At 46.6% G+C, this 14,442-nt stretch overlaps 1 protein-coding gene across 1 annotated transcript in view; it reads left to right on the plus strand.

Annotated features, from left to right (window-relative positions):
• The first annotated feature begins 697 nt into the window (after positions 1-697).
• Positions 698-14,442, plus strand: part of rab3ip (RAB3A interacting protein (rabin3)) — a 95,518-nt gene continuing 81,773 nt past the window's right edge. Inside the window, exon 1 of the mRNA XM_078567882.1 lies at positions 698-718. The gene's annotated coding sequence lies outside the window, so the exon portion shown is untranslated. The remainder of the gene's footprint in view (positions 719-14,442) is intronic.

Here is a 14,442-nt window from a genome sequence, read left to right on the forward strand (position 1 = left end):
GGGGAGGAGCGAAAGCATTCGTGAGGTGAGCCTCCAATTGCTGGCAGCAGGGTTCATGAGGAGTATTTCCAGCACTTATCTTTGAGTGGCCTCCAACGTCTCTCCAAAAATCGCAAGTTGGGCTGTCCAATGCCTGGCTCAATTAGGTGGAGCGTGCACTGAAGACTGTACATTTGGCAACTGAATTTTGCAATCGGGATGTAACAACTTAATTCTGCTCAGTTACAAAACAGATAATGGAAATCCCTGTGCTATTCTACTAGCTGACATAATTGGAGCACATCTGGTTCATTTCTCTCCTGTGTAATAGATACCACATGACCATTACAGAGGAATCCTTCAGTGACTGTTTTCTCTATAAATAACAAGTGGGCTGAAAATAACAAAATGTCACAGACAAAAGAGTAAATATTTTACACAGAAACTATTTCCTCTGTTACTTTCTCCTCGCTTTTGTCTTTGGGTTTCATCACTCACCATTAGTCAGCTGAGATTGTTGGCAGGCAACCAGCTCCAAGGTCTCTGCCAAGGATCAGGAGTTGATTGCTATGAACAATTTGCCTACAGCTTATGCTGAATTGACCCGGATTTTTCTTTTGCTGTGTGCTTGGAAGCACTTGATCTTAACTCAGTTCCTCCTTTTGGTTGCACAGTCGAAACTGAGATCTCAATCTGCAAGAACTTGCATCTGACATTAGTCATTAAAAATGAATGTGAGGTAATGGATGCAAGATAATAACTGTAATAAAGAAGTTTAAATGGATTGTGAAAAGTGTCATAGCTGAGATACTGAATTCATGCTCAAAATATATGGCAAGTATTAGCTGTCTTAATATTATGGAGTTTATAATTTATTTTAAAAAAATATTTCTGAAAATTATTATATAATAGGTAGGCTGATTATAGTAGAGGCAACAAGCCACCAATGAAATGATAAAAATGGTCGTTATCGAGGAGCATAATGCTATACAGCTTCAGCTTCTGTGTTACAGTTTAGAGTAGGCAGTGAATTACCAGAAGAAAAAGGAAAATCCTTGCACCTAATATTGTCATCCTTTATCATGAATGCAAAATAATCAAAAGAAAATCAAAAAGAATTCACTAACCTTGAGCACTAATGTTGTAGAGCAATAGACATTGTTGGAGGTGTGCTGGTTATGTTGAGGCAGGTAGGAGCACAACCAGTTGGGGACAGTTCCCTGTGATGTGGACCATAGAGGAAAGGATGGAGGAAAGGATGGAATGAGCGAATGTTGAATATTACAAAGAGGTTGAGTAGGACAAGGAAGGATAATGAACTTTGGTCACAGACTGGTTTCTTTCCATACCGGCAGCACTGTGGCCAGAGCTGAAACTGGATTGAAAGGATTCAAAAAGGAAGTTTTTGGAGAGATGAGAATGATGATAGAGGAGGAAGGGAAATTAGATATGGGATGGCAATTAGAGAGAGGGATTTTTGAAAGAGGTGATTGGTAAATTTTTAAAGGAAAGGGGACAGTGCTAAGTGTGGTATAAAAATAAAAATAAAAGTAAAAATAGCTGGAAAAACTCAGCAGGTCTGACAGCATCTGCGGAGAGAAATACAGTTAACGTTTCGAGTCCGTATGACTCTTCATCAGAGCTGAAGAAAAATCGAAATGAGGTGAAATATAAGCTGGTTGAGGGGAGTGGGACAATTAGAGCTGGATAGGGGGCCAGTGATAGGTGGAGGCAAAGAAGAGATTGCCAAAGATGTCATAGACAAAAGGACAAAGGGGTGTTGACGGTGGTGATATTAGCTAAGAAATGTGCTAATGGTGACATTAAGGGTAGAAAGCAGGATGAGCAAGTGACAGATGGCCCTAGTGGGGGTGGGGTGGGGGGAAGGGATCAAAATAGGCTAAAAGGTGGAGATGAAACAATAGATGGGAATACACTTAAAGATAATGGTAATAGGTGGGAAAAGAAAAATATGTTAAAAAATATAAATAATTAGAAAAAGGGGGATCAGAAAGGGGGTGGGGATGGAGGAGAGAGTTCATGATCTGAAGTTGTTGAACTCAATATTAAGTCCGGCAGGCTGTAAAGTGCCTAGTCGGAAGATGAGGTGCTGTTCCTCCAGTTTGTGTTGAGCTTCACTGGGACATTGCAGCAGGCCAAGGATGGACATGTGGGCATGAGAGCTGGATGGTATGTTGAAATGGCAAGCGACAGGGAAGTCTGGGTCATGCTTGCGGACAGACCGAAGGTGTTCCGCAAAGCGGTTACCCAGTCTGCGTTTGGTCTCTCCAATGTAGGGGAGACCGCATTAATGCAGTAGACTAAATTGAGGGAAGTGCAAGTGAAGTGCTGCTTCACTTGAAAGGAGTGTTTGGGCCCTTGGACGGTGAGGAGGGGGGAAGTAAAGGGGCAGGTGTTGCACCTTCTGCAGTTGCATGGGAAGGTGCTGTGGGAGGGGGTTGAGGGTGTAGGGGGTGATGGAGGAGTGGACCAGGGTGTCCCAGAGGGAACGATCCCTGCAAAATCCCCATCCCGTCTTCCAGATCCATTTCTCTCTAAGTGTGGTATAAAGGGTTAATGGATGCACCCAAGATAGAAGGACCATCTCAGAACAGTAAGGGATCTGCTTATCATAGTGAGCATTGACACAAAGAGAAGTACTTGAGGTTTTTAGGTTTGAAGTTTGGGAGAGGCAGTGATGGCAAAATATGTCTAGCATGGGTCAAAGAAATTTTGTGGACTTGTTGCTGAGGAATAGAATCAAGTGGGGCTGGGAACCAGCGGGAACATGTTGCAGAAAAAATAAAAAGTGGAGGCTGGAGGAGATATAAGTTGAGGAGAGTAAGAATGACTTGGAGGTGCCCAACAAAGGTAGAGGAGCTTGAAAGGGTAGCCAGGGATGTTTTATTATGTTATTTATATTGTAAAAGTGCTATATAAAAAGAGGCTGTTGTTGTTAATGTTTTCACATCACTATTGTTTCTAACAAAGACAAATCAGTAACGTAGCCATAATTGATTTAAATCATATTCTCAAAAAGCATCTATTTTCCTCTCAACTATGCTTTCAAAAAAACTGACAAATCATTACAGCGGTGATAGCAGAAATGGCAGTAATATAAAAAGCAATTTGCTGCTATGAGTGCATGCATCAAAGGTTGTTTTCAACAAAGCTTTGGTTCAGGGAAAAGCAATGATAGAAGTAACAGTGTGGAATAAAAGACAAGAGCCCCTCTTTGGCGATCTGTTCAAACTACTGGGTGGTCACAAAATAAAAATGGTGTTACATTCAGCAGGAAATAGGCCATAAGGAAAATGGTATAAAAGAGCAGTACAGAAAGAAAGCCTTTTTGCCATCTTTGAGACCTGGTGGTGTGAATATACTTGGAGAAGCTATATTCATGGGTCCTCAGTTATATCCATACATGGGAGTTTTGGACATAGGGCCAATGTGTGTTACTCTGCATGGTTAGTTAGGGTGTTTAAGGTTAATTTTTCGCCAATAATAAATGAATTGAATTATCAAAAACATTACTGCCTCCAACTAAATTAATCTGTTCAGTGGGTGAAGGACTTATCCAGCATGCACACCGGTTCTGAAATAAAGGGCGGAATCTTCCCAGATTTGCACTAAGTGAAGTATTGGCGGGTAAAACGTCGGCCGCGATGGCTGGTTTTCACACTGCATCATCCCAAACCTGCCTTATTATTTGTGCACTCCCGGGAAACATGCCATTCAAATGGCAGGTAGGCTGTCATTCGGCTTGCCTGCCATCACCCCGCCGCTGCATCATGCCAGGTGTCATATTTAAAGTACAGCCGCAAGCACACATCTCAGTGCTTCCAGGCCACTGCTGCTGCATTGAAGACATGGCCCTGGAACTGAAGAAGACTGCAGCCCCCAGGTTCAGCACCTTTTGGATGCCATGGAGGCCCGCTGGGATGTCCTCGACCCCTGCTCTGGCCGCAGGATGGGCAGGAACAGCACTAACCCAGCTTGGGAAGCGGTGGTCAGTGCCAACACCCTTCAAAAGAGGACAGCCACCCAGTGCCACAAGAGGATGAATGATCTCCTCCATTCTGCCAAGTTAAGCCACTCTTCTAAACACTCTCAACTCACACACTCACAAACGTATCACACATACACAGGGCCCTCACTCACTGCCGGTTCAAGGACATCACCATTCACTCTCTAACACACACCTTCATTGTCCTCATCCCGCCCATGGGACTACTCACCACCCACATATGCCAGGCATATTTATCATCTGGCCTGACAGGTGTCCTGCTTACACTTTCTCCATCTCTATTCATGCAGGACAAGCTGGCACACAAGGGAGAGAGGTTGCAGACCGGTGGCAGAATGCCCGAAATCAAGGTCCTCACGGACTTTGAAAACAGAACCATCCAGCTGGCTGGCGAGGATCTGGACCAGTCCTGTGCTGACGGTGAGTTTGGGCGGTGCTCTACCAAGTGAGGGTCCAGCAGTGCAACATCCATCAGACAACCACACCATGAATGATGTGTCTGTTTCACAGGCCATTGCCATGCACTAATTATCTCTCTTTGCTTTCGCAGGCACATCTGTCAAACAGCCGATGGAGTCCACAATCCAGGGCCTCCAATCAAACCCTGAAGAAACCTCTGAAGAGGAATCTGGAGACACCCTCCCTGAAGTCCCATCACAGCGCTCACCCACACCCTCCACCAGCGCAGAGACACACACCTCGGTGAAACCTAGCTTTAGAATAGCCCTGCGATCACAGTCTGGTGAGCACAGTGCATCACATTGCTGACCACAGCAGACAGCGGCATGAGCTTCCCAGGTTTCTGGCACTCGGAGGACTGCTGGAAGCCAGAAATTTGCTGAGTCAGAGTCAGATGATGAGCCTCTGGACTCGGTCATGTCACAGTTGTTGGAGCTGCAAAGGCATGAACATCAGGAAGGGATGTCGCTGCACTCCTCAGATTGCAAGGCATGATGGAGGAATCCGTCCGTCTTCAGGCTGAGGTGATAGCGCCGGAATGCCACCGCACCGAGTTCAACACTGGTAGGATAGCGGCCGCCATGGAGACCTTGGTCCAGGACTTCGCTCCTGCACTGCTGCGCGGGCTCAACTCCATCGCTGACGCCATACTTGGCCTCCAACAGTGTGTGCGTGAGACGGGTGCCGGGCAGCTCGATCTCACACCAGCTACCCCTGCTCCTCAAGGAGTCAGCCTGGGGTCCCTGAGTACCCACAGGGAGGAAGATCAGCGGTGCACACTCCAGGCCCATCTATCCAGGTGACTCTGAGTGTGTCCGGCCCATCTGATTCCCCTCTTCCTGTGACCTCAGCAGCTCCAGCTCCACAGGCTGAGGAGGGTGCCACTGCCACACAGCAGGATCCCAAAAGCAGACTAGAGTCGTCCAAGTCTCGGCCCTCCCGAGGATGCCCACCAAAGTCATCACAGACAGGGCGTCACAGTCAGCAGGCTACCTCCACCTCCACTGTGGATGTCCGGGGAACACCAAGACATAGTGGCAGGTTAGGAAAGTTAAGGAGAGTTAGTTGCACAGCCTGGGCACCAATGTTAATTACTTGTACATACTGTTCACTATTGCCAGTAAACTCCCAAGAATGTCTCTCTGTCTATGGCTCCTTGTTCTGATGAGCAGTGTTCTTGTCAATCAGATGTGAAACCTTTCTGCACAAGATAAGGGCAGGTGTCTCAGTCCAGGGCCTCTTCCCTGTGCAGCCTTCAGACCAAGTGATGGTCCGGCCTCACACTCACAGGACACAGTAGTGATAGCTGCACCGCAGTGGTGCTTGTCATTGCTGCCAGAATGTAGTGGGCAGGCGCCACAGAATTCTCTCATTCTCTCTGTGTGCTCTCAGCACCTTTAAGGAGGGGCTGGCCCCCATCTCTTCAGCATCTGTGACCAGTGATGCTGTGCTCCTGAAGGGCTCAGGTGCTGAAGGCGGACAAAGGATCAGATGCTTCTAAAGTTTCATGGCTGCATCTCTATGATATGATGCTGATCACAGAGCGCAAGTGATCTGCCCTTTGCCAGACAGGAGTCAGACATTCTCAGAGGCTATGTGAAGATCTGTGGAGTGTTCTCACTGTATGTCGTCATTATCCTCCTGCAATCGAGTGACTAATAGGGCCCTCACTGCCTCTTCATGACAGGAGCATTCTCACAGAGGGTATTCGCGCTGCCATAAGCCAGACTGGAGTCAAGCATTCACAGATGCAATATGGGCATCTATGGGGTCACCTCACTGCATGTTGTCATCATCCTCCACAGCGCGCCTGCCCCGTCTAGCCAGTGTGAGGGCCTCATCCCCATCATCCTCGCCTCCGAGGACCTCCCCACCCTCATCACCGTCAATGTCCTCCTCATTGGAGGAGACCTCCAGCTCCTCCATCTCCTCCTCAGATAACTCTATTCCCTGTTGGAGCGCCAGGTTATAGAGGGTGCAGCAGATGACGATGATGTATGACACCCTCTGTGGATGGTATTGCAGAGCTCCAGTAGACCGGTCCAGGCACCAGAACCTCATCTTCAGCATCCCAATGGTCTGCTCCACCAAGTTGCGAACTGCAGCATGAGTGCCATTATAGCATTGCTCTGCTGCAGTCTGAAGCCGCCGCACGGGTGTCATCAGCCACCGCCTCTGTGAGGAGCCATTTCTGCAGCTTCTGTGGACCCTGGAAGAGTCCAGGGATCTGTGACAGACTGAGGATGTAGGTGTCATGCACACTCCCTGGAAACCGTGTGCACACCTGCAGAATGCGTTTCTGATGGTCACACACCAGCTGCACATTCAGCGAATGGGACCCCTTGCAGTTGATGTAGTCCACCGTGAGTTACGATGGAAATCTGAGTGCAGTCGAATGCACCCTGCACCTGTGGGGAATCTTCAGTGAATCCAATCGCCCTTGCATCCTGGCTGCCCTGGTCCCAGGCGAAATGCAGAAAGCTGTGCGCCCTCACAAAGATGGCATTTGTGACCTCATGGATGCATTTGTGGGTGGAGGCTTGTGTGGTCCCAAAGAGGTCACCTGTTTAGCCCTGAAAGGAGCCACTGGCATAGAAATTGAGCGCCTCAGTCACTTTCATGGCCATTGGCAGTGAATGCCCTCCATGCCTCCATGGCGCCAAATCCTGCAGCAGGTGGTCACACTGACCAACCAGATCCCTAGACTTGCTCAGTCTTCGGCGACACTGGTTGTCAGTCATCTGCAGGAATGAAAGGCTGCATTTTTAGACCCTGGGAGTCGCTAGGTGCCAGCCTGCGATGGCTCGCTGTGGCTCTTGGGCGGCATGTATGGGAACCTTAGCCGTCTCTTCTTCCTTAGGTTGCTGCTCCTGCCTCTGCGCAACCAGGAGCTTCAGTCACTCTCTCCTCCATCGTCTTCGCTCTCTGTAGGCCATCAGGCATACAGCTAATTCATCAGGCTCCATGATGCTGATGTACTGCTCCTGCAGGATGAAAGAGAGAGACATGTGGTTAGCATAGGTGTACTAAGAACTTGTCCTGGTTAAGTGTGACAGCCCCTTAAGGCGTCCTGGAGAATGCTGGCCGCCACTTAGATGGCCAGAAATTACCGCGCTGCAAGGCTGCCCTGTTAGCTTGAACCATGGGGAAGACTGGTCCAAACCGGGATGCTGACATTTCAAGGGGTTGTGAGTGTTTCCAGCAGTGACTGCTACATGGCCAGCTTTAACGAGGAGTTGGTATAATGTGCACAGTTGTCCAACTGTTCTGCAGTCCACTAAAATGCTCATGAATTTGCAGTTTGTGCTGGCGGGGCAGGTTGGGGGAGGGGGGTGGGGGGTGGGGGCGGAAGCTCTGGAGCACTTGGTGACACTTTGACGTCTCTGCATTGCTTGAGTGGGCAGATAAGCTAGGAGCCCAACCCCAATCAAATCAATGTGGCTGCGCCTGAACTGTCTCAGATGCAGAGGAAAGGTCACTTTATACAGGTTTCCCTAATGCCACTTCCCTTGCCCACCCTACCTCCCATCCCGAATACTTGTGTGCTATATTCAATGGCAGGGCTGCCCTTGCCCCAACCCCCACCACTAGTCGCCTCAACGGCAGGGTTGCCCTTAACTGCCGCCGCCACCAGTCGTCTCAATGGCAGGGCTGCCCTTAACTCCTCTCTGCCACGAGTCACCTCAATGGCTGGGCTGCCTTTAACCCCAACCGCCCTGAAGCTTGAAGTCCAACAGGTGACCCTGGCGAGTGCTGCACAATGTTGCTGTATACTGACCTCTGAGTTCCCCTCAAAGTGCAGGATGTCAAGTGCACGTCTTTTATGTGCTGTTGTGAAACACGTCGGCGTGCTTTCCAGTTGACACGATGGACGATCCAGCGGGAGGGGAGGTGGGGGCACGATTCCAGCAGGCTTGCCTGATAATGATACGCTGGTGAGTTACAAAGAGGTTCCTGATATGCAATGGTGGGAAACGTGGTCTGCCATTGGCGGGCTGAGCGGACGATCGCGAACTGGTTTCCTGCTGTTGGAAACCAGTAATTCTGGCCAGTACCGCTGTTGACATGCAGGAACCTTTTGGTTGTGCAGTCGCCCATCACTTTTATGAGAATTATCATATTTTCATGACAGGGAGGCATGACAAATGAGAAGAAATGATCCAAATGCAGAATTTCATTTGGTTTATTACTAGCTTACATAAATTGTTTCTTTATGCCTGTCTGATTTCTGTTTCATTATGTCAAATAGTTTAAATTTGAGATGAATCTGATGTTAGTTTATTATTGTAAATTGGGAATAGTATTTGGAATCCAAATTTGAGAGAAAATACCAAGGAGCTATGGAAGAATAGTTTATCACATTAACTGCTTTGAATGACTGACTCACCTTGTATCCATAAGTGATGAACAGAGATTTTCCCGATGTCACCTCCCAAAACTCATAGGAGGTGACATCTTACCCCCTTGTTGAAGCTTCCCTGACTATGGTGCGCATAAACCAGCAAGGCCATGTCCTGTTGTTAGACTGGACCTCATCCAGTTACATGTACTAACTGCATGGAAAGCTGACATGGTTGAAAAGCTCCACTGTCTTGACAGTAACAGAAGGTAAACAAAGGCAATACTAATGTTTCTACCCCCTTGAAGTCTAATAATTTCACCCATTTGAAGTGGCCTAGAAGCATTTGAAGAGGAAAGGAGGATCAAACAAATAAGGGCCACAGCTGCTGGACAAAAGCTCCATGCACACTACAAGCCTCAATATTCCCATTATACTGGTCATGGCTTACAAGGCACCAGGCTTACAGTCATGACATAGAACAAGGCTAGCGCATCGATAGTTAGTGTCTCGTTACCAAAGGCAAGCTGAGGGTTATAGTGCATGGGTGTGTTCACCCTAATCAAGGCCCTCTTTGTGAATATGCAGTCACGTCTGAGGGACATGCTCAGCCACATGTGGATATCCAGGATATTATTAACCTGTAAGGGGTGGCCTGTGAATGCCACGTCTGGACCCTTTTTTTATTCAGCCATGGATTTGGGCTGCGCTGGCTGGGCCAGCATTTATTGCCCATCCCTAGTTGCCCTTGAGAAGTTGGTGGTGAGCTGCCTTCTTGAACTGCTGCAGTCCCTTTGACGTAGTGCACCTGCAGTGCTGTTAGGAAAGGACTTCCAGGTTTTTGACCCAGTGACAGTGAAGGAACGGCAATATATTTCTAAGTCAGGATGGTGAGTGACTTGGAGGCGTACTTGTAGGTGGTGGTGTTCCCATCTGTCTGCTGCCCTTGCCTTTCTAGATGGTACTGGTAATGGGTTTGGAAGGTGCTGTTGAAGGAGCCTTGGTGAAATCCTGCAGTACATCTTGCAGATGGTACACATTGCTGCTACTGTGCATTGATAGTAGAGGGAGTGGATGCGGTGCCAATCAAGCAGGCTGCTTTGTCTTGGATGGTGTCAAGCTTCTTGAGTGTTGTGGGAGCTGCACTTATCCAAGCAAGTGGGGAGTATTCCATCACACTCCTGACTTGTGCCTTGCAGATGGTGGACAGGCTTTGAGGAGTCAGGAGGTGAGCTACTTGTCACATGATTCCTAGCCTCTGACCTGTTCTTGTAGCCACAGTATTTATATGGCTAGTCCAGCTCAGTTTCTGGCCAATGGCAACCCCCAGGATGTTCTTAGTGGGGGATTCAGTGATGGTAATGCTATTGAACATCAAGGGGTGATGGTTGGATTCTCTCTTGTTGGAGATGGTCATTGCCTGACACTTGTGTGGCGCGAATGTTACTTGTCACTTGTCAGCCCAAGCCTGGATATTTAGAACAAGGCAAGGGCTTGAGACTGGATTTCTTGCTTGGAGATGGAGGGAGACCATTCAAGGGGAATTTTCAATGATGTCGCCATTCACAGATACAAGGAGGTCTGGAGGATGCAGGCTGCAGGCAACTCTGCCTTGTTGATAGCTATGATCTGAATGAGGAGGATGATCCATCACCGATTGGCACAGCTCCAGGAAGAACATCAGCCTGAGCAGCAAGAGGCAGCGGGGCTCCAGGAAATCCCAGGTGCTGCTGGGGGGTGGATAAGTCCATGAAGATATTTGGTGTGACCAAAGGTCTACAGAAGACACAGGTCATACATGGAGATGGGTGAATGACTGGGCCGTAGGCGCCTTTGCTTGTCATGACATAAGTACAAGCTTAGTGTATTGATAATTAATGTCTAGGTACTGGAGGTGAGCTGACAATAGCCTGACTAAGGGTTATAGCACATGGGTAAATTCATCCCAATCAAGACCTTCATTGTGAATGTGGTGATACGTCTGAGAGGGGTGCTCAGCCACCTGTGGACCTCCAGGATATGGTAGCTCACATTTGCCACCTTCTTTGCAAGGAACTCATGCTGCAAGGACTTGGAGGATGTCCCATGCTGGTTGCTTTGAAGGTGACCACCACACAACTGTTTTGCTTTTGGGTCCTTCTAGGGCTCCACTGGGACCTTTGTGGAATATCACGATCGGTGACACACAAATGCATAAAGGAGGTGACAGATGCCTTTTTCAATAAAGCTCACCATTACATCCAGTTCCACATGGATGATGCAAGTCAGTCTGCCAGAGCTGTAAGATTCACTGCAAGCTCAGGTTTCCGGCAAATGCAGGGCACCATCAACTGCACACATGTGGCCTTGAGAGCTCCCTGACAACAGCCAGTGAAATTCATAAATAGAAAAGAATTTCATGCTCTGAACATCCAGCTAATTTTTGACCACAGAAGACAAATCCTGCATGTTAACCCCCTCACCCCCTTTTTTCTTAAAATTTTTATATTTTTTTTAAAAATATTTTTTTCTTTTCCTACCTATTTCTATTATTATTTTAAAAATTTATTTCTATCCGTTGTTTTATCTCTACCTTTTAGTCTATTTCGATCCCTTCCCCCCACCCCAGCCCCACTAGGGCCATTTGTCACTTGCTCGTCCTGCTTTCTACCCTTAATGTCACCATTAGCACATCCTTTAGCTAATATCGGTCAACACCCCTTTGACCTTTTGTCTGTGACATCTTTGGCAATCTCTCCTTTGCCTCCACCTATCACTGGCCCTCTATCCAGCTCCACCTGCCCCACCCCTCTTAAACAGCTTATATTTCACCACGTTTCTATTTCTCTTTAGTTCTGATGAAGAGTCATACGGGCTCGAAATGTTAACTCTGTCTTCCTCTCCACAGATGCTGTCAGACCTGCTGAGTTTTTCCAGCAATTTTTGTTTTTGTTTCAGATTTCCAGCATCTGCAGTATTTTGCTTTTATCCTGCATGTTTGTGCTAGGTTCCCAGGGAGCTCTCACAACTCTTACATGTTGACTCACTCACAGGTACCACAGATCTTTGAGGGACATTGACGCTTAGAGAGTTGGCTCCTCAGGTACAAAGGGTACCTCCCAAAGACCCGGTTGATGACATCCATTAGCTGTCTATATAGTGCAGCTGAAGAGAGATCAATGCTGCACATTCCGCTACAAGGTCCTTAATATAGCAAACAATTGGCCTCCTGAAGATGCATTTCTGATGTTTGGACCAGTGGGTCTCTCCACTACTCACCACAGAGAGTGTCCTGCATCATCGTTGTTTGCTGTGTCCTTGTTATGGCACAGCGGATGGTAAATGCTGAGCTGCTCAAATCGCACTAGGAAACTTGAAACAGCTGCCACAGCTGTTTTTGCAATTTGTATTTTATTTCAAGATGCATGCCTTGAATTCAGTAGTAATAAGTCCACTGAGTCTTAGAGGTTTTTTTACAAAACTAAATTAAACATTTATTAATAGAAGAAAAGATTTTAAGCACATACATAGGTCTATAAATTCCTACTATAACTCCTAGCCCCCCTAATTAATCTGACTCCCAGTAACGCTCCATTAAGGCAACAGTAAAACAAAATAGATTTCACCAGACCCAGGCAAAGCACACAATACCCTGGACAGTGATATTCATCATGAGTCTTCTTAGCTTCGGTCCCTGTAGACAGCAACTTGATGCATAACGGCTGGAGGCTTTTCACACTTGTGTTAGATCTTAGAATTCCTTCTCCCTTACACATAGCCTCATCTCCTTTATACATGTTTCTCCCCTTTTAATGTAAATGTCATTGTTCCAATATGTCTTTGCAACTTTACTTTTTCCATAATATAAATCTTCCATAATACTCATATTATCAGTAACCTTTGGGAAAAATGAACACACTGTTTGACCTAGCTTCATATGGCTAAGTATAACATCTTATCATCTCTTTGAAATTCAAACTACTCTGGTTTATCTAAAAAATGCAAATGTTCCTCACGCCTCACATTTTAAAACTTCAGCCACGTTTACAGATTTAGCATTTCAAACCTAGCTTTCCTTATGATAACTCAAAAGCTCGAAACTAGCTGTCAGCAATTCAATTAAATCACCCCCACACACATACACACAGAGAAACTAATCCAAACCCCACTATTAACCTACCTTTACAATAAATCACAATAATATTATGAAAATTATTATATTTTCATGACAGCCATGCACAACCTAGCGCTGCAAAGTGGGGATGTGGTGCCTGAGGAAGACATTGAGGTGCTAGATGTCTCCTTGGATGAGGACGACGTTGAAAGGGATGTTTCTGAAGAGGGCGAGGATTTAGATGAGCCACATGAGGATGTCATTGCATGGGTATGATGCAGCAGAAGTGCATGTTATTACCTCATAGCTACAAGATTCCAGGAGGAATAAAGCGATGACAAATTTTCACAATTGATGTTTCCTTCAGCCTTCGATGCATGGGATGCCCCAGCACCTCCGTTCTCAGCTTGGACATCTCATCAAAAGGTCCAATATCTCATAATGATCACGGAAGTATCATTAGTCACCGTATGCTCTAATAATTATCCTTGGAAGGGAGAGTTGCCTTGGGAACCTGTGGCCGCTGTGGGGTGTGCCTAGCACTCCCTTAGATCATGTCCTTAATTACTCCACATAGTATAGTCCTTTCACCCTTGGCCTCACCAAGTCAGTGTGCATGGCAGTTTTTAAGTGGCTGCAATTCCAAATTACACATTTCAATTTTTACATGAGATCAACTTTTACACAAATATATACGGTATCTATATGATGCAAATGGTGGAATATTTGTCCTTACTTGGGGCCAAAGCTTGATTTCTGGTCCCAAAGAGTGGGATTGGCTGAAGGTTGGTGGTGTTAGAGTGAACTAAGAGTAATCTGAGGCTCTCCAATGGTTTAGGAGACAGACCCATGAATGTTCATAATCCAGGAAAGCCTATGGTAATCTGGAACACTCTGAGTGCAATCTGCGGTAATCGGGGGATGATCAGGACAGTCCATGAGCACTCTGAGGTTGTTGGACTGGCGTGATGATTCATCAGGTATCTGTAAGTGCTGGAATGCGGCTTTGGTTGTCTTTCTTGTTCAACTATTGATCCTAAAATGCTATATTGCTGAATATATTTTCTCCTCCACAGCACTCTAGTGATTGCTGTGTCCTTTCTTGTCTCCTGATATCTTCATTCTCTATAGCTACAAGGAGGCATTGTTTAACAGTCAGCTCTTCACCTGGATTAAACTGAGTAGCATTCCATTATTTGTGAGACATAGATGTATTGAGCAGCACCAGCCATGTGTGGAGAGTAATTAACTTGCTGTGTGAAGCTAACATTTTGAGGTTAAATGGGAGGCAGGGTCAGCAGGCATGATGTTGAGGAAGCAAAGGTTGATAGATGGTTGATGTGCTGATGAGTATCAGATTAGTGATCAGGCAATGGGGGGAGTAAGTGGTGCAGAAGTGGCTGAGATGGCACAGCAATGGAGTAGTGATCCTGGTGGCAGCAATGAAGTATCAGTTGTCCAGGTGGTGGCAGTAAAGGAATGGAAATCAGGAGATAATGAAGGCTGGCAAAAAAAAATCACTGAAGACGAGTTTTTAGAAGAAAA

Source organism: Cetorhinus maximus, chromosome 22, assembly GCF_964194155.1.
Source record: "Cetorhinus maximus chromosome 22, sCetMax3.hap1.1, whole genome shotgun sequence".
Classification (NCBI taxonomy): domain Eukaryota; kingdom Metazoa; phylum Chordata; class Chondrichthyes; order Lamniformes; family Cetorhinidae; genus Cetorhinus; species Cetorhinus maximus.